The 19188-nt window shown below is 39.2% G+C and overlaps 1 pseudogene; it reads left to right on the forward strand.

Moving 5' to 3' along the window:
- The first annotated feature begins 15273 nt into the window (after nucleotides 1–15273).
- LOC103287081 (DNA-directed RNA polymerases I and III subunit RPAC2-like) lies at nucleotides 15274–17380 on the forward strand (annotated as a pseudogene).
- Nucleotides 17381–19188: the final 1808 nt, after the last annotated feature.

Genomic DNA, 19188 nt, shown 5'->3' on the forward strand with positions numbered 1-19188 from the left:
AATTATGTAAAATAAGGCTATTTATAAAAACAGAAGATGGAAATATAAACTATGTAGAATATGATATTAATAGCAGTAATGTCTGGATGGTTGATTTTTGTGTGATACTTGATTATGTACTTCTCTGTATTAAATTTTTAAAATGACAGTTACACGCTGTGTGATCCCAAAGTCCATCAGTGCTGTTAGTTGCCATGCTACCCCAAAGAGATTGGTTCAGATTTGGAAAGGCCTCTTCCTTTCCATCACAAGTTCTTTGCTTTCTCTTGTGTTTTTTAAAAATTTAAAAATAATGTTGGTAGTAGTCCAAAAAATGGTGAAAGCCATAAGCATCAATGAGAGTAGAATGAAAGTCTTTTTAACAAATGAAAATCTACCTAAATTTAGACAGCCAATGTGCACTTCTGAATTTATAGTAGGATGATTTTATAAGCAAGTGAAGAGTGACTATGGTGGAAACATTTCCTCTGAAAAAATAATTATTTCTCATCCTCTGCATTTAAAGGGTTGGATAGTTAGTTTGCAATTTAATATTATTTTTTTTTAAATCCTCATCTGAGGATCTGTTTTCCATTTATTAGAATGGAGAAGAAGGGAAGAAGGAAGGGAGGAAGAGAGAGAGAAAGGAGAGAGAGAGAGAGAGAGAGAGAGAGAGAGAAACATTGATGTGAGAGATACTAGTAATCATCGATTAGTTGCCTTCGTACGTGCCCCGACTGGGAATCAAACCCAGGACCCTTCCATGCATGAGACGATGCTCCAATCAACTTAGCCACACTGGCCCTGGGCGCCACTTAATATTCTTATATGAAAAAGTAAGATGTCTTGGAGTAACCAGGGAAGACTCACTGGATCTTAGTTGGACATTAGATTCTAATCTTCTAATGCTGACATTTTGATTCTCTGAGGCCTATAACATGATTTAGTGGCATAAGTTGTAGCAAGATTCAGTTGTTCTGAGGAATTGTACATGTTTTTGTTGGTAACTTCTAATGCATTTTCAAAACGAAGAAATGATTTAATTTTAGAGCTGAAGATGAACCATTGGAATGATCTAGTTCTATTTCCTGTTTTTAACAATGGAAAATTGTAAAAATGCATTCCAAAGCAATTGAATTACCGGCTCAAGATTTCACATACAGTCAGACTAGATTAGACCAGAAGCCAATATAGTTCTCTTTTCACTATGATTTACACATGAATATTGCTTGTTTGTATAAGGTGTAAACATGCTTTTTTTGTGTCAACATTTGTTAGTCTTAGAAAATAACCCCATAGTGACTAGCTCAACATTTCACCGCTAGCTCGACTATATCAAACCATGATAACCAGAGACTTCTACAATTAGACTGCTACGATTTAACCACTACAGTTTTGTGGGTCAGGAATTTTATCATGAATTTCAATCTATGTGTATTCATAGGTATGTAGTACTTACATATATAAATCATTTGTATTATGGGCATGTTTGTTTTGTTGTTATGGAATTAGTCCTAAGAAATAATTCTAAAATGACAAAATTGGCCTATGTGTGTACATTTGAAAGCAAAAAATAAAAGAGTGCTTCAAGTTATGTAACTGAAGAATCAGAGCTTATTTTAGAAATGCATAAAAAAATAACACAAAAGTCTGGCCATCTGTGTATACATGGTCAGCAAGAAGACTCATGCACTCAGAGGAGGCTATGTGACATGCCATAGAGATATGCAATGAGGCCAACATATTTCCTGAAAACTTGTCCTGCAAAACGTTGCCCTGTTTACAGTATTTCTGTGCATACTAAGGTATTGCTCTTGCACATTCAATGTGGACAAAGAGCCTGTTGTTCATGCAAAAAGTTCCCCCCGCCCCTTTTCATGTTATTTGATACCTCATGGCCACAAGTGATCTAAAGATGTCTGGGTGCTGAAGCAAAGAAATGGAATGAGGCAGTTAGGTCGTTTGTACACAGACTCCTGGGTGGGAAAATCAGTGAGCTCTGTTGGTTTTTTTGAAGCTTTATATAGATGAGGATCTGTGGCGTGTTCATTTTTCCTTGGCCTTGTTCCCACATCCTAAGTCAGATCTTGCCGCTAGGTCTAGGTATGTATTTCCTTGACTCCTGAGACCTGCACTTGGGTGGGAGCTCATGTGTGGAGCATAGATACAGCGCCCTTGTTTTTGTTGTATGGAAATGGGGGCTGTGGCGCACCATGTTAATCCTGGAGCTGCTTGGACTAAAATAAGGGGCCCACACTTGAAAGGTACGTAGGCGGCACAAAATAGCAACTCGTGGACTGACTGTCTACAAAGACAGCCACAAAGTCACACACAGTTTCCCCCCTGCCTGCTCACACATGCTGCTCCTTCCATCGGGCGGTCAGGTGCATGCTCCCCTTTTGAACTTAGCTAGCCTGGTGGTTTCCTTTGATCAACAGAATGTGGCAGAGGGATGTTCTGGACTTTTGACCTCAGGCTTTTCGAGGCCTTATAGGCTCCCCTTTTGCTGTGTTGGAAACTGGCTGCTATTTAAGGAAGTCTGACGGTCCCTGTAGGATGAGAGGCTCCAAAGGGAGAGGAAGAAGCCCACAGGCCCCCAGTCATTTCAGCCACTCAAGGGAAGCAAAAGACATGTGAGTGCGGTCATCTTGGACTTTTCTGAAGACTCCATGTCCAGCAAAAGAACTGCTCAATTAAAGCCAGTCCACCCTCAGAATCATGAGAAAGAATAAATTCTGGTCATTCTAAGCTGCCATTGTTGGGGGTACTTGGTTATGCATCAGTCGATAACCACAATAATTCTACTACAGTTGGCACAGCAGATAACCTGACTTCAGCCATTGCTCTTCATGATTGTGTGTGTGTGTGTGTGTGTGTGTGTGTGTGTGTGTGTGTGTGCTTCATTTGATACCTCCGATTAAGCCTTTCCCAAACTTTAATTCTGAGATACCTCGGTCTCCTGATTCTCTTCTAACCTTAGTTCTTTTTCATCTCGATTGTCAAGCTCCTTTCTTATCTCCATATTAAATAGGAATGGTTCCAAGACTTCAATCTCATCTCCCTCCCCTTCTTGTGGTATATAGTCTCTTTCACGCCTCCTTCCACAACTCAGTGTGTTCCTCAACCATCTATTTCCCAAGTCCCCCAAACTTCTTACACCAGATTCCTTTCAGTCATTTAGACTCTCATATTCAATTTTGTGCTGGAAGACTCTGCTTAAATATCGAAGTATTTTTAAACTTGGTCCTGAACTAAGCTCCTACATGCTTACCCCCAAATTATGTGTCATTTAAAAAAATTATTACTTAATCTACTCATTCACGTTGCTTTCTGGTTCTTCTGAGCTATAATCTGAGGGGATCTTCCTCTTGGCCATAACAGGTGTCTGATTTATTGTCTAAGAATAGATGTATGGAAGGTGAGTGGGCTGTTAGGGCTGATGGAAAACAGAACATTGGAAACTGCCACCAGAATGCAGGGCTCTCCACCATCCTGGACAAACTTTCGTTGACATCATCAAGCAGGAAAAAAATCAAAGCGACTCACTTTCATCAGGGTTAGTGAGATAGCACTGAAGAGGAACAGAGAGCCGTCTGTCAGCACCCCCCTTAGTCAAGGATCAGCAAGTTCCTTAGAAGACCAGAAGCACTTCAAACGATTCCCTTTCAGAGAATCTGGCAGGATACTGCACTATAAACTTTGTCGGAAATTTTAAAGTAACCAGAGTAGTCAGAGAGATCAAAATCCTTAGCCTTAAGCATAAAAGCGTCTGGTTAGTATTTCCCTAACACGCGCAGCACCTAAGGATTAGCTAGTATTATCACCACTTCCAAAAAGGAAACTGAGACACCTTTCGGAAATAGCGTCTGTGACACTCCAAATATGACTCAGAATGTGCTTTGAGTTTAGAAGCAAAACCGAAAGGCTGAATTCTGTCTAACCGGCCCTCTTCCGATTTACTGTGTAGCTTGTGTTAGAGCATATTCTGTGACGGGAGCCTGCTACCTCTCTCACTTCTCACATTGTGTTTGGGAAGACATGAAAGCGAGCAAGGTTGATGGTAGAGGTCTAAAGCTAAGCCCTTCTCTTATCATCTTGGCTGCATTACTTTCAACCCCACGCTGCTGGGCTGGATAAAGGCTGGCAAAAGATGACAGTGTCGCCAAGGGCCTGAGTATCCATGGGGAGTTCTTGCCAGTGGGATAGAGGAATCGCCATAAACACTAATTTAAAAACCTGAGTGCTGCCCACGCTGAGGCTGCGGGTTGCCACAGATTACTACTGATAAAAGTAGATACATTGGTTGACTACCCACTGTATGCAATGCTGGCTTTCACTAATGTTGGAAGACTCTTAAAGCTAATTGCTTACGGTAAATGAAACTTACCAACAGGTTGAATATTTTCATGTCAGGAACTTGTAAAAAAATCTTATAGCTAATGTTTATAGTTATAGATAAAAATCCAAAGGCTCAATGAGGTTAATTTACTCACCCAAGATCATGTAGGTTGTAAGAGGCAGAACTAAATTCAAATGCAGGCCTGTCTAACGCCAGATTTATGTTCTTTTCCCTCTTCTAGTAAATAAAGGTATGCTTCATATATTAGACATTCAAGTTCTAGTTCACACTGTTAATCATATTAGTCATAAGTCCACAACACCATTTTCAGTACAGAGGTTAACGATCAGAAAATATCTCCTTTCACTGTGGGCTGAGATGTAAACATCTGAAATATTTGGATACTAATATACATATCGATAAATATTCTGATGTTCACTGAAATGCAGAACATCATAGATCCTCATTTCCTGTGATGCCTACTCTTTACTAGCATAATGTTACTCATTCCTTTCATTTGGAAAACACTATTGACCCAGGACCAGGAGATGTGTTGCGCATGGCTGGCATCCCAATGAGGAAGGCAAGCAGAACTCCTGCCACCAAAGAACTAACGTTTTAGTTGAAGAAGGCAGATCATAAACACATAAGTACAAGGTAAACACATAAATGACTATGATCGTTACAGGCTGTGGAACTCATTTTGAAGGAAATACACAGTGTGACTGGGCAGAGAATAATTACAGAGCGACTATAAAAGCCAAATAAATTGGTGCTATTTTCTTCAATAGCAGTAGCATCCATAGAGAGCATGTCTGAGGTTTTCTAGGAAGGAAAAACAGTAATTGATAGATGGCTGCACCAGTCCCCCTGCACAATTTGAGTGACCTACAAAAGAATTCTTCCATTCAGAATTACACATTGATTGATGTTGCAGGTGCTACGCAAAAGGGAAGCTCACCTTTACTTAAAACCTTGGTGTCTGTCAGCAATTTTTTGTTCTTTATAGGTAGTTAACAAGTGATTCTTTTGTTTATTTTTTGGAAAACAAAACTCCTTTATCTGCCATGAAGGCAGGATTGCAGCTACTGACGTTTGGGACAGTGGGCTCCCAGGAATCATTAGGAAAGTGATGGAGGTGAAAGAGCCGAAGTGCCCTGGCCAGTCTTGGATCCCCAGTAGTTATGAAGTGTCCTTGAACATTTCATAACTGTCTTTTTTTGTTAATCCTCACCAGAGGATATTCTTTCCCCATTGGATTTTAGAGAGCGTGCAAGGGGGGAAGGACGGGGGAAAGAGAGAGAGAGAACATTGATGTGAGAGAGACACATCGATTGTTTGCCTCCCACAGGTGCTGACCAGGGCCAGGGATTGAACCTGCAACCCAGGTACTTGCCCTTGATCGGGAATCAAACCCACAACCCCGCAGTGTGTGGGCCAATATTCTAGCCACTGAGACACACCAGTCAGGCCATGTCATAACAGTTTTTCTTTTAAATCTCTAAGGTGAGCATGTTGCATCATTCACCAAATGATTCATTCCAACTCTGACAATTTCTCATTCTGTTTTCAGATTCAAATTATATATATAAATAGAGAAATTATCTATATCTTTTGAGATGGAGAGAATGTGAAAGTGGAGAACAGAACTGTCTGTTTGAGTTATCTTTTAAATTCTGGATATTGCTTCAGAAATTTTAAAGACATTACTCTGAAGCTATCTGGCATAGATACTGCCTGACTAATGAACAGTTTTCTATCCTTTTGGAAGAGGAAACTGTAGCCCAGAGACATGAAGGACTCAGCTCTTGTCCTAGTGACAATGGCTGGACTGATACTAGGACTCCAGACCTAACCCAGTCCTCCAGTTGCTACCACAATTATCTCTCAGCCTAACCTTGGATCATGTCCCTTCACATACTAATATTTTAATCTGAATTAGCCATCTTCCGTTTCTGACCTCATTTTTCCTTTATTGTTAATTACAAGTTAATTAACATCATTCAAATTTTGGAGATATAATTCAACCAATATCATGATAACCTGTTTCTTATTTCAGACCACCAGACCATATCTCCAAGTCATGCCTATGAAAAAAGGGTAGGGGGATATGTTGTAATTTAATTTACCTGCTTTGTTCTTTCTTGTTCTTCTTGAACACTGCTTTTTTTCTTAATGATAAAGCAAAATCATTGCATGGACAGTTCTATTGTCTACACAGAATTTCAGATTTTATATGACAGCTAAACCTAGGCATGTACAGAAAGGAGTCAAGTTTCACAGTGCTTTTTTGTGAAAATGTTCTTTATACGATGCCCATCAAGAAGCAAAGTAGGAGTTATAATCATGAATACTCTTAAAATTCTCTAATCTTTCTACCCCCCCCACCCCCCAAAAAATGAAAATGTGTCCAGGCAAAAACTTATACACTGATATTTATAGCAGCATTATTCATAAATAGAGGCCTGGTGCACGGATTTGTGCACTGGTTGGGTCCCTCAGCTTGGCCCGTGCCCTCTCGCAATCCAGGACCCCTCAGGGGATATAGTAGTGTGTAGTGCATGAAGTGGCCGGGGAGGAGCCAGAGCCTGGGTTAGGCTCCGCGCTGCTCCTGCTGCTCCTGTGCTTGGTAGTGCTGCTGTGGAGGCAGGAGAGGCTCACGCTGCCGCAGCTGTGCTCACCAACAGTGAGCCTGATGTCTCACGCATGTTGGTCTGCTGAGCGATGCTCCCACTGTGAGATTGCACTGACCACCAGGGGGCAGCTTCTGTGTTGAGCGTCTGCCCCCTGGTGGTCAGTGCACGTCATAGCGACAGGTCAACCGGTTGTTTGGTCATTTGATCATCAGTCACTTAGGCTTTTATATCTATAGAAGATAGTCAAAGACTGAACACAACCCAGATGTCTATCAAAGGATGAATGGATGGATAAGCAAATGTGGTATATCCAGACAATTAAATATTATTTGGCACCAAAAAGGAATGAAGTACTGATACATGCTACATAGGAATCTTGACAACATTATACTAAGTGAATAAACCAATCATAAGACATAACATATTGTATGATTATTTATATGAAAACTCCAGAATGTACAAATCTATACAGACAAAGTAGATTAGTGGTTACCTGAGATTGGGAGGAAAAAATGCGAATAACGGCTATTAGATATAGAGTTGTTTTTAGGGGTGATGAAAATCTAATATTAGGTTGTGGTAATATTTGCATAATACCACTAAATTTTATACTTTAAGTGGGTACATTTTATGAATTATATCTTGTTAAAGTTATTTAAAAAAATCATCTATCTACATGAGCATCTCTCTACTGGGTTTCCAAGAAGTTGAGCTTACCTTTCCCATGCACCAGTTTAATCGTTAAAAATGTTGAGAAACTTTTTACTTTCAAATAATTTAAACAATTTAGTCTTTTTGTTGTTGTTGTTAATCCTCATCTGAGGATATTTTTGCATTGAATTTTATTTTTAGAGAGTGGAAGGGAAGGGGAGAGACAGAGAGAGGAAAAAACATCGATGTGAGAGAGACACACTAATTGGTTGCCTCCCGCACATGCCCTGACTAGGGCCTGGGATTGAGCCTGCAGCCAATGTATGTGCCCTTGACTGGAATTGAACCCGTGACCCTTCAGTCTGCAGGGCAACCTGTATTCACTGAGCCAAACCAGCTAGGGCTAAATAATTTAGTCTTTATAGGTTTAATTGTTTCTTGTGAAAGAGCCATTGGATAAAAGGTAATGAATCCTCATTGTGCTCATATGATGATTGTTTAAACAGATGGAAACAAAATAAATTTTGCATTTAATTCAGTTTAAGTGCTACAGGTTATTCCAAAAAAATGTTCATGAAGTTTGAAGATACATACTAGGTGACCTTCGGTTTTAAGGAAATTTATTCAAATAACCATTTCCATCCAGTAATATTGAATGGGAATAATACTTAAGAATTGTAACACATAGTTGAAATTCTGGATTTTTCCAAATATATGATTTAGAAATATAACACATAAATATAAAATGATTCAGTAATTAAATGAAATACTCTCTGCTATGTTTTCTGTTTCATGCTTTGATTCCCAGGCAAGGTTTAAATAGATTCAGGAAAGTAGTCACAAAACTGTTCTTACTTGATGTGATGACCTGGGGGAGAGGAAGCAAGAAACAAAGAGTCAGGAGAGAGAAAGGAAAATGACAAAAACATAGTAATTACATTCTTGCTGGCCCTTTTGATCTTCATGTAACTCTTATTTTCTATCATAGAGTAGATATACAACAAGGTCTCTGAACTGGAATGCAAAGTATTTTAGTCTAAAAGCAATTTATCTAACTAGTCTTTAAAATTACGAAGTCACTTAGAAATGTAAACCAAAAGGCTTTTAAAACAGCACTTTTCCTATACGGAAATAAAAGGGATGAGAGCAAACTACAAACTTTGACATTTGACTGCATTTATAATCCTGACACATTGGCTAAACATTTTGATAATGTTGAGTTCAAGTTTAAACAAATGACAAAGGTGTGTCCCAAACTTGGGTTTCTTAACTCAAACTTTATATTTATATCTGACTAGTTACATTTCTTTTACATCATGTTCCAAAATGAAAATATTTAATTAACCTCAAAATCAACAGTTCCAACGAGCAGAGTTCTAAAATTTGCAGCTCAAATATAGAACAAGTAAAAGATAGTTAAATTAAATCAATAGTTGAGGTCTGTATTTTATTTGTTCATCTTCCTTTCTTTTCTTTTTCCTTTTTTGCTCAAAGAATTTTAAAGAATATTCAACCAGCCTGGCTGATGTGGCTTAGTGGTTGAGCATGAACATTTGAACCAGGAAGTCATGGTTGGATTTTAAGTCAGGGCACATGTCCGGGTTGCGGGTTTGATCCCTAGTGTGGGATGTGCAGGAGGCAGCCGATCAATGATTCTCTCTCATCATTGATGTTTCTATCTCTCTTTCCTTCTCCCTTCCTCTCTGGAATATATATAGTTCAACCAGCTCTTTTTTTTTTTTTTTTAATGAGACCTTAACTAAAGCAAATAATTTCCATCTATTATTTCAGTTCAACCTGTATTATTAAAATATATTCTATGAGAGTGTGGTATTAGAGCTACTTGTACATACAAGAATTTTAAAAACATGGTCACTACTGTCTAAAAACCCTATTCACTAGAAGATACACACACATAACCAATAATGGATTTAAGCTATCTTTAAGAAATATCATAACAAAGGTATCTCAAGAGCACTATGAGAATATCTGGGAAGGAGAAGCAATTATTACTTTAGGGAATCTTGTGAGTCTTCTTTTAGGATATGGCAGGTACACTGGCTTTTAACAGAAGGGTGGCTAAGTTTGGACAAGTAACTAAGGAGGATGAAGAAAGAATGCAGAATAAAGTTGCAAGAATAATTTAAAGCAGGACGTGTTTTGAGGACAAAAATAGATTGGTCTGGGCTCTTGATTCTCCTGCAATCCAGTTTTCCCTCTCCTTTACAACATCATAATTCAGCAAACTGTGAAGCAGCCGTACGACATTTGCCACCCATATCTGTGCTCATGATGCACAGGAAGAGATTGTCAGGGGCTACATGAACCGGAAGCTCTTGGCATTTTGCCTATTTTTAAGGCAATAAGAATATGCTCTGTTTCTCCTTGATCTTTTCAAAGTTCTTTGGCCAAAGTTTGGGCACTGGACTGTTTACCTGTAAAGAATACCTTGAAGACATGGCTCAGGCCATGTGCGACTCAGCCAGTGTTTTCACAACTCACGTGGTCTTCTAGAACCTGTTCTGCAATCTTCCACATCTCGGTTTTATGAATAAATAAATGCATTGGAAAACATAAATCAATTCCCTAGAATTCGTTTTTTAAGACCTGCCAAGAATAATGGAATCTTTCTTCATTCTATGGGATAAACAGAGCAAAGAAGATATTCATCACACAATTTAAATGAAATATGACTGGTAGGTTAATTAATTTCCTTCATTAAGAAATTTGAACTTTGTTGTTAGAATATGCTATTTGGAATGTGATTTGCACAAATCACTGAACCATTGACTTGACTAGAAAAGTTATTTTAAAATAACTTTTCATTTTTACATTGTTGACTCAATATTGTTAGGACAAGAAATAAACTGTACATGTCATCACTTGAACTGTGAAGGTTGTATACATCAAAGGTACACACGCAGTGTTAAAAAAGTAGACCCCACAAATTCTCTTTTACCCTGTGAAAACTTTCAACACATTCTTTTTAGTCAGATCTACCTGCAAGCATCAACTTTAAGTATTAATAGATGTATAGATCATGTTAAATTTGGGATAAGTGCATACGTTTATTGTGTATTCACATCTCTGAATCAGTGAGTACTTCCTTCTGAGTTTTATAAGAAAACAGAATTCATTGTTTTGTTGTCATGATTTTTTCATATTTTTGCTGTCAGGAGGTCTCACAGGACCTTTATGAGTGGGAGGCACTCAGGGAATGTTGATTGCTAGCAGTACTTTTACATGAGAAACCTTACAATTATAGATGAACTTTCAAGAGGTCATTACTAGCCTATGTCATTGTCTAACACACAAGTACCAAGTTTGCTGACAAAATTATCATTGCACTATCTTGGATAAGTATGTTTCACACTCAGTTTTTATCTGTTCTGTAAATGATCCAGATATAATACTTTCATGAAGTCTCCCAACGTTGATTAGTAAAGTCTATTCCATTTTCCCACAAATAATGCAATAGTGGTCCATGTGATTTTTTAAAAAATCATGGACATTTTCAAATATATATGTCAGCTTCTACAATCATCCTCCAAAAGTCTACCAAGTTTTATCTCTAGCCCCACCAACTTCACAACACCTATCCCAGTTATTTTGATAGAAATCACCATTTGTACAGAATAGTCCTGGTTTTAGCACTGAAAGTTCCAAGTTTCAAAAAAGTCTCAATCCTGGGCAAACCAGTACATTTGCTTGCCATAGATATTCTATCATTTCTGTAAATATTTAAAAGGATGAGGAATCTTTAAAAAAAATACAGTGTTATTAGCCTATTTAATAATCATTACTATCATCAAATATTCCATCAGTGTTCACTTCCTCTAATTGTCATAAACTTTTAAACAATTTGCTTTTCAGATTAGGATCTAATTAAGGTGCATAAGTTGTGATTGCTTGATATGTTTCTTAAACTATTTTAGTTTTATTATTTTGTTTTGTTTTTAGTCTATAGAGTCTGCCTTTCCCTCTCTCCCAGTTTTTGTTTTTGAAGAAACAAAAGAGTTGTTTATCCTGTACAATTTCTCATAGTATATATTTTGATGATTGCATTCTCCTGGTGCAATTTAACATGTTCCACTGACCCTTATTTATCTTGTAAATTTCTAATTAGATGTATAGTCTTGGCCACATCCAAGTTACAATTTGGTGGGGAGAGGACAGGACTACAAGGGATGTGTGCTTCTGTTATCCATCCGCGTGAAAGTCCATGTCTACCTGATGATAACAGCCTGCAGTCAATATTGCCTAGACTCATATTAGTCTTAGGATATTTAGTCTAGACAATTCAGTAGAAAAATATTTCAAGAGTAATGAAAAATTACACAGGTCTTGCATAATTACTCTTCATTCTATCTAGCCTGGCCCACTTCTAACTGGCACCAGAGGTGGGAGTTGTCATATTTTGTTTCCAATCAGTTCTAACTCAGGTATATTAAAGTAATCCTTTTTCTTAAGTATATTTTTACTTTAAAATGGAATTGTTAAGGCTAGAAACACTCTGCACATATATGAAGTTATACTAGTGTAGAGATAGGACAAAAAAAGTATGTCAGAACATTGTTTTGCTTTTGTGCCCCTTCTTACAACGCCTCATAAATAGTCATTCAGGGGGCTTGCTTATTTGTGTATAGGAATATTTCAGTTACTAGTGATACTAATCATTTTGGTGTATTGTGTGTATTGCAGATATTTTCTTTTCCCAGTGTTTATTGTTTTATTTTTTTAAGGTGATTTGGGCCTTTAGAAGTTTTTAATTTTAATATTGCTATCTATATTCTTCTTTTAAGCTTCTTTTTTTAAACTATATTTTTATTGATTTCAGAGAGAAAGGGAGAAGGAGAGTGAGATAGAAACATCAACGATGCAAGAGAATCATTGATTAGCTGCCTCCTGCATGCCCTCCACTGGGGATCGAGCCCACAGCCCATGCATGTGCCCTTGACTGGAATCAAACCTGGGACCCTTCAGTCCGCAGGTAGATGCTCTATCCACTGAGCCAAACCAGCGAGGGCCTTTTAAGCTTTCTTGATTCCCTTTCTTAATGATGCCTAAGGGTTGGTAATTGTTTAGAGACTGAGGTTTTCTAAATCATGCTTAGTTTTTATAAGCAACTTTAATAAATTTAAACTATGTATTAGTGTATGGAGTAGCACATAGCCAAGAATTTTAGTTCCTCTGTCCCTGAAGAAATGCTAAAGTGCCTGATTCATTAACTTAATGAGGTTACATTAATCACTCAGAGAAAACGGCCAGCACTAAAGGCAAGAATCCAAAGGAGGAAATAGTACTCTGATGGCAAATAGGCTTAATTGTGAGTGCTGGTTTACACATGTTGGTAGTGAGACCTGAAATATAATGCCATGAATATTTATAACTATGAATTCATCGGGATTTCGGGGAGAAACAAAACTCTGATTAATTAATACTATCAACAATAGGTTTAGGAGAAGGGAGTGATGGCACACTTGCCGTTGGTTTGCTGATCCTTTCCAAAACCAATTCTTTACCAAGCTTTATCTTAATCATTTAAGTCAGTTTCCTAAAATTACCACCATATGCCAGATGTATTGAAGAATGTAAGAAAGTATGGCAGTAGCTTTATTCTTCGTGATGTATAAATTAACCTTGAAGAAAATATAAAGTCTATATGCCAAATATTATCACTGGATGCCTTTTAAAAATTTTTATGGGAATTATTTGATATTTTGTAGCAATACTTTATAGCCAACATAAGGTTGAGAGAATTCGTACCTAGGAAATATTCAGGTCATTATATAGGTACATCTTGAAAAAATTAAGTCCATTTCATTATGGTGAACACACAAAACAAGCCAACAGGCATCTTAATCGCTGGGCTCTATCTCATGTGAATAGCTAAAACGCTCCCAAACTAGGTATCATTAAAATGACCGGAGTCAGAATAGTCAGATCTCAGAAAATTTAGGGACTGGCCAGTTTTTCAACATCCTAAGTAGCCTTATCAACTGTTTCCTAAGAATTGTAAGCCTACCAACCTCCATTCTGTTCATATTTATCAGCTATGTTTTCTGTCTCTTCACTGTGTATGTCTTCATCTTAGGGTGTTTTTCCTGCCAAACCAATAATGCACTCTTTCCTATGAAGGGCTTTTGGACTTGTGTTGACACATGGATTCTATTTACTCTTCCTGCCCATTGCTGCTTATGGGTCTCTTTTTTCTCTCTTTCACTTTCTGATTCTACTATCAAACAAATAGCCTCTGACTGTTTATTTACAGTTCAGATTATTAAGAGATAGGAAATTTCTAATTCTTGTGTGGCTTTTTCCAGGCTATTGATTGACTGCTCTTGAGTTACAGGCCAACTATAATGTAATCATGTTTAACTGGAGAGATGGCACCCTTACAACACTGTCATGTCAACTAAACCAAAGGGAAATTCTGAGGCTCAGAGTAATGTATATTTACCTTTCAGAATATTGAATTCTGTTACGAAATGTGAATAGGTCTATAGTTTGTAAAACAGAGATGAAAACATTCAAATTTTGAGTATAAATAAATAGTAAGCAAAGAGCTTGTTAGGCATAAGCAGAATTCATGTTTAATAAACATAAGTACTTAGTAGCATAGTAATCTTAAACATTAAAAGAAATGGACTTCCCTAGCCGGTTTGGCTCAATGGATAGAGCATCGGATCTCGGACTGAAGGGTGGCAAGTTCAATTCCAGTCAAGGGCATGTACCTCGATTGCAGGCTTACTCCCTGGCCCTGGTCCGGGCATGTGCAGGAGGGTGGGAGGCGACCAATTGATGTGTCTCTCTCATATGGATGTTTTTCTCTCTCTGTCTCTCCCCTTCCCTTCTATTCTCTCCAAAAACCAATAGAAAATACCTTTGAGTGAGGATTAACCAAAATAAAAAAAAAGGAGTGAACAATACTTCATTTTATAAATATCACTAGAGACCCGGTGCATGAAAATTCATGCACTGGAGGGGGGATCCCTCAGCTCGGCCTGCCCCCTCTCACAGTCCGGGAGCCCTCGGGGCGGGAGGTGATCCAGCGATCAGGGGAAGGCGATGCCCCCATCACACCTCTGCTGCTGCCACTGCCAGCAGTGCAAGCCTCAGCTGGACCTGGTTACCTGAGCCTCAGGCGGCCCTGGGCAGCTGGGCAGCCACCATCTGAGGCTTGCCTGAGCCTTGGGCTGGCCCTGGGTGGCTGGGGGGCTGAAGGGACTGGGGGACTCCGGAGGCAGGCGCGCGGGGACTCAGGGACTGGGCACCACCATCTTGTGGCTGTGGGTGCCACCATCTTTGAGGGCGTGGCAGCCAATTAGCATATTACCTCCTTATTGGCTGTGGGTGCCGCCATCTTTGCAAGGGTGTGAGGGTCAATTAGCATATTCCCTCTTTATTAGGTAGGATATTCTTTGGATATCTAGAAAGAAAAGAAAGGTAAAATATTGAAAAGGAATATAAGGAAATATAAGGTAGAAGTTTATGAATGGACATATGAGAGTGGATGTAGGGTGTGAATATTGTTTGTTGCATCATATGGTAATGCCCACAAAAAAACATCCTTCATAGAAGAGGCAAGAATTAAAAATGACCTAGCCAGGGGCATTCGATTTGCCAGCCTCTCTTCATTGGCCACTCTAGTGCTGCTGCAATGGACACATGAATACAGTGGCCTTGTTGGCAGAGGTGGAGGCTACCTATGTGCCCAGTAGCATTTGCTCCTACTTGCTGATCTACCGGAAGCCAACGTCGAAGGTCCCACCAACCAATGATAAAGACTGACGTTGACCCCCCATTTTGGTACCATTCTTTGAGGAGACCAACTGGCTAGTTAGTGCCATGATGACTGCGTTGTACCCCTTTCACTCTGGACAGGCCATTGTTCCCCAAAGAATGGATAATATTCAGAGCTTGGGTTTGTCTTTCCTATACATAGGGTCCCAGCGAGCACAACTGTTTGAAGTTTGATAGCATGATGGAGCCACTGGCATGGGGCCCCACAGTACAGTGCATCAGACCAAGGGACCAACTTTATAGCAGAGAAAGTATTTGCTTACCTGGGGCATATACCGTCAGATGGCGTGTAATCTTGTAAGAATTACTAAAGGCCAAGCCTAGGCCATTGTCAGAGTGTGTAGCTCCAGGGGGCTGCAGCGTTTACTCCCTGAACTCCAGGAGGGGTTCAAGGGAAAGACCCAGGGAACTGCCGAGAACTTTCCCTAGTAAAGTCAGCTGGGAGAGAGAAACAATAAGGGATGCCAGAAATCCCAACCTGTCCCATCTCCCCTCTCTTTCTCATAGAACAAAAAGCTTAATTTGCATGGGAAAGAGCAAGAACAATGGCCACTGTTTCTACTGGGAGAAAAGAAAAGAGAAAAAAGAAGAGCTGTACCTGGGAGCGAGCTCCAATACTTGTTAGCCCCCCTCTCCCCCACCTTACCCTCACCCCCCCAGCTAGAAGAGGGACACATTCCACAAGTTCATAGAGGCTGCTAAGATTGAGGCTTACTCAGAACGTCAGAGAATGCCCTTTGCCCTCTGCTTCCCACCACTAAGGTGACAAACCCTGAGTGAAAACAACTGGCGTACAGTGGGGATTGCTGCAGGAGGCAGCTCCTCGCCCTGGGCCCTGGGCGTGGGGAAGCACTCTCTGCTAAACTGGCCCACACCCAAACTCGGAGAGTCACGGTAGAAATATGAAGCCTCTGGGACATGGAAGGTAACCATAGCAACACCAAACTTTAGACCCAGCCTGAATATTTGACTAGATTAACACCCCCCCTCCCCACCCCCACACACAGACACTAAGGTTGCAGAAGCGAAAAAGGTATGCTCATCTATAAGGTAAACTTGCTTCAGACTCTTACCTGTCTGACTTCTAACAACCATGATGAGGCGTTTGAAAAGTGAAGAATAAATACAGTCTGAAGTTGGAAAGTAATCACCAGAACCAGCCTCAGATATAACCCAAATGCTGGAACTGACAGGGGATGTAAAATAGCTATTAAGGCCGAAACCGGTTTGGCTCAGTGGATAGAGCGTCGGTCTGCGGACTGGAAGGTCCCAGGTTCGATTCCGGTCAAGGGCATGTACATTGGTTGCGGGCATATCCCCAGTAGGGGGTGTGCAGGAGGCAGCTGGTCGATGTTTCTCTCTCATCGATATTTCTAGCTCTCTATCCCTCTTCCTTCCTCTCTGTAAAAAAAATTCAATAAAATATATTAAAAAAAAAAAAAAAAAACTAAAAAATTTAAAAAAAAAAAAATAGCTATTAAGCCTTCCTGCTCCTCTCGCACGTTTCACGACACGAGGCAGAGCGTACCTTCCTCCAGCTCCACCTGAATATCCCGGGAGCCGTCCCCGCGCTGGAGGAGGACCACGAGCTGGAGACAGAAATGTCTGGATGGAAGACCTCAGTGGCTGAAGGCGAGAGGAAGACAGCTGTGGACATGGTCCAGGCAGCTGGCACGGGCAGACACGGTGGACACTTGTTTTGCACGCGGAGGACCAGACCCTACGAGCTCCTCTTCCTTCCGTGATCGTGAAGGACCCGGAGGTGGGATTTCGTGGTTACACTGCAACCCATCCTTCAGAGAGTAAAATTGGTTTACGGAGTCAGACTCGGGGTGCTCTTCCAGCTGTCGAGCCACTTCAGAGAGGCCTGAAGGAGCTCATGAATGTCTGCCAGCGTGTGCTCGACAAGTTTGAGGCCAGCACAAAGGAACACAAGGACCAAAAAGCAAGCAGAAATGAATCCACATTCTAGTCCCTGTGCACCATAGAGGGAGGAACATCCTCCGGGATATTCTCTTCCTGATCTTGCAAAACACAGAAATGGAAGTTTATGATCACAACATGATCTGCCCTTCAGAGAGGTGTGTTTCTAGCTAGTAACGCATTACAGCTGTGGGAATCCCTGCAAGAACCTTTTTTTATTTTTCTAAGAAAGTCCCTCTTTAAACTGAAAAATAAAATAAAAAATAAATGAATAAATAAAACTATTAATACTGTAAAACCTCAATATAACGGACTAATTCAGGCGAGGGGGTGTCTGTTAAAGCCAAAAGTCCGTTCTATAGTAAAGTAGGTTTTCTGAATGCATGTGTTAAAAAATTGGCAAATTAGTGAGTGTATCTGTTTTTACTTATGCAGACACAATTGTGTAATTAAAATTAAGTATGCATGAAAAGTTTAATTTCACAGAAAAGTTTTCTATATGTATTACTGTAATTTTAATTATACTGAATGGGTGCATCCACCAGTCACTGTGAGTAAACAAATGCACACGGCATGTGAGAACATGGGAGTTAAAACTGCTGCAGAAAGTCATGCCAACAGATCCAATTACCCAGAGTAATGCGGATTTATACTATAGTTGTAGATATGTAATGTTTTTTATGTTGGCAAAATTACTATAGTTTTTTCCCCAACATATGGCCTATTCGCTAAAATCTGTTAAAAATAACAGTGAATTAATAACAAAAAATAACTTGTTAATTTAATTATAAGCAAATCATGGTTAAAAGCATTTTAAAATTCACAGTGTGTTAATTTTCACTTATGATATATGGATCAGAAATTTTGTCCATTAAATCTGAAGTCCGATAAGTCGAGATCCACAAAAGTGAGGCTTTATTGTAATATGTTAAAGGATCTAATAGAAAAGTTAGACAACATGCAAGAACAGATGGGTAATTTTAGCATAGAGCAGGAAACTATAGGAAAGAATCAAATCATAATGAAATACTAAAAATAAAAAAACACAGTAACAGCAATGATGACATTTCTATATACTTAATTTTCAGAGCTCTGAAAACAAAACATAGTTGTTATTTAGCTCCTTATTTTATACTTCCACTACTACAAGAACTCAGACTGATTTGACCTATTAAGTGTTTTAAACTTACCAGTATTTCTTTTGGATTTTTTGAGTAATAAAATGAATAAAAGCAAGCAAATCCAATAGAAAGCTATTTTACTGACTCAACTATGTTTAAGTATGTGTGTGTATGTCACTGTATCTGTAAACCGATTTTATCAAATTTAATAAAAACAGCTGCATTCTGCATAAAGTCATTCATTTTCGAAGGATTGATTCAGGTGTAAAGATGGAAAAGGGCTTTGTGTCTGAAAGAATGCTACTTATTTTAGAAATTTCTGCATATCAGACAAGCATGCAATCTTTCAGGCAGCAACAATTTTTTATTTCAACTTAGACTAAACTTCCCAGGGAATTCCATTAAATTGAATTGTTCTGGGGAAACACAACACTGTGTATGATGTAAAACAGCCCCTGGCAATTTACTAAATTGCTTTTTCATTAAGCTGTATTTTTAAAAGTAAAAATGATCAGTTTAAGCATTTCTCCGTAGCATAATGCACCTAAGACAAGATCAAGAAAATCTTGACTGACAATCCAATTAGTGTTCTGTTGAACAGTGCTATTAAAAAAAATAATAACCATCCAAATTCTACCCACATGTACTGCTGTTAATAGTACTATTTATTATTTGTTGAGTGCTGACAGTGAGCAGACACAGCCCCTGCCCTAGGGGCTTATAATAGAACCTAGAC

Source organism: Eptesicus fuscus, chromosome 6 (assembly GCF_027574615.1).
Source record: "Eptesicus fuscus isolate TK198812 chromosome 6, DD_ASM_mEF_20220401, whole genome shotgun sequence".
NCBI classification, from domain to species: Eukaryota; Metazoa; Chordata; class Mammalia; order Chiroptera; family Vespertilionidae; genus Eptesicus; species Eptesicus fuscus.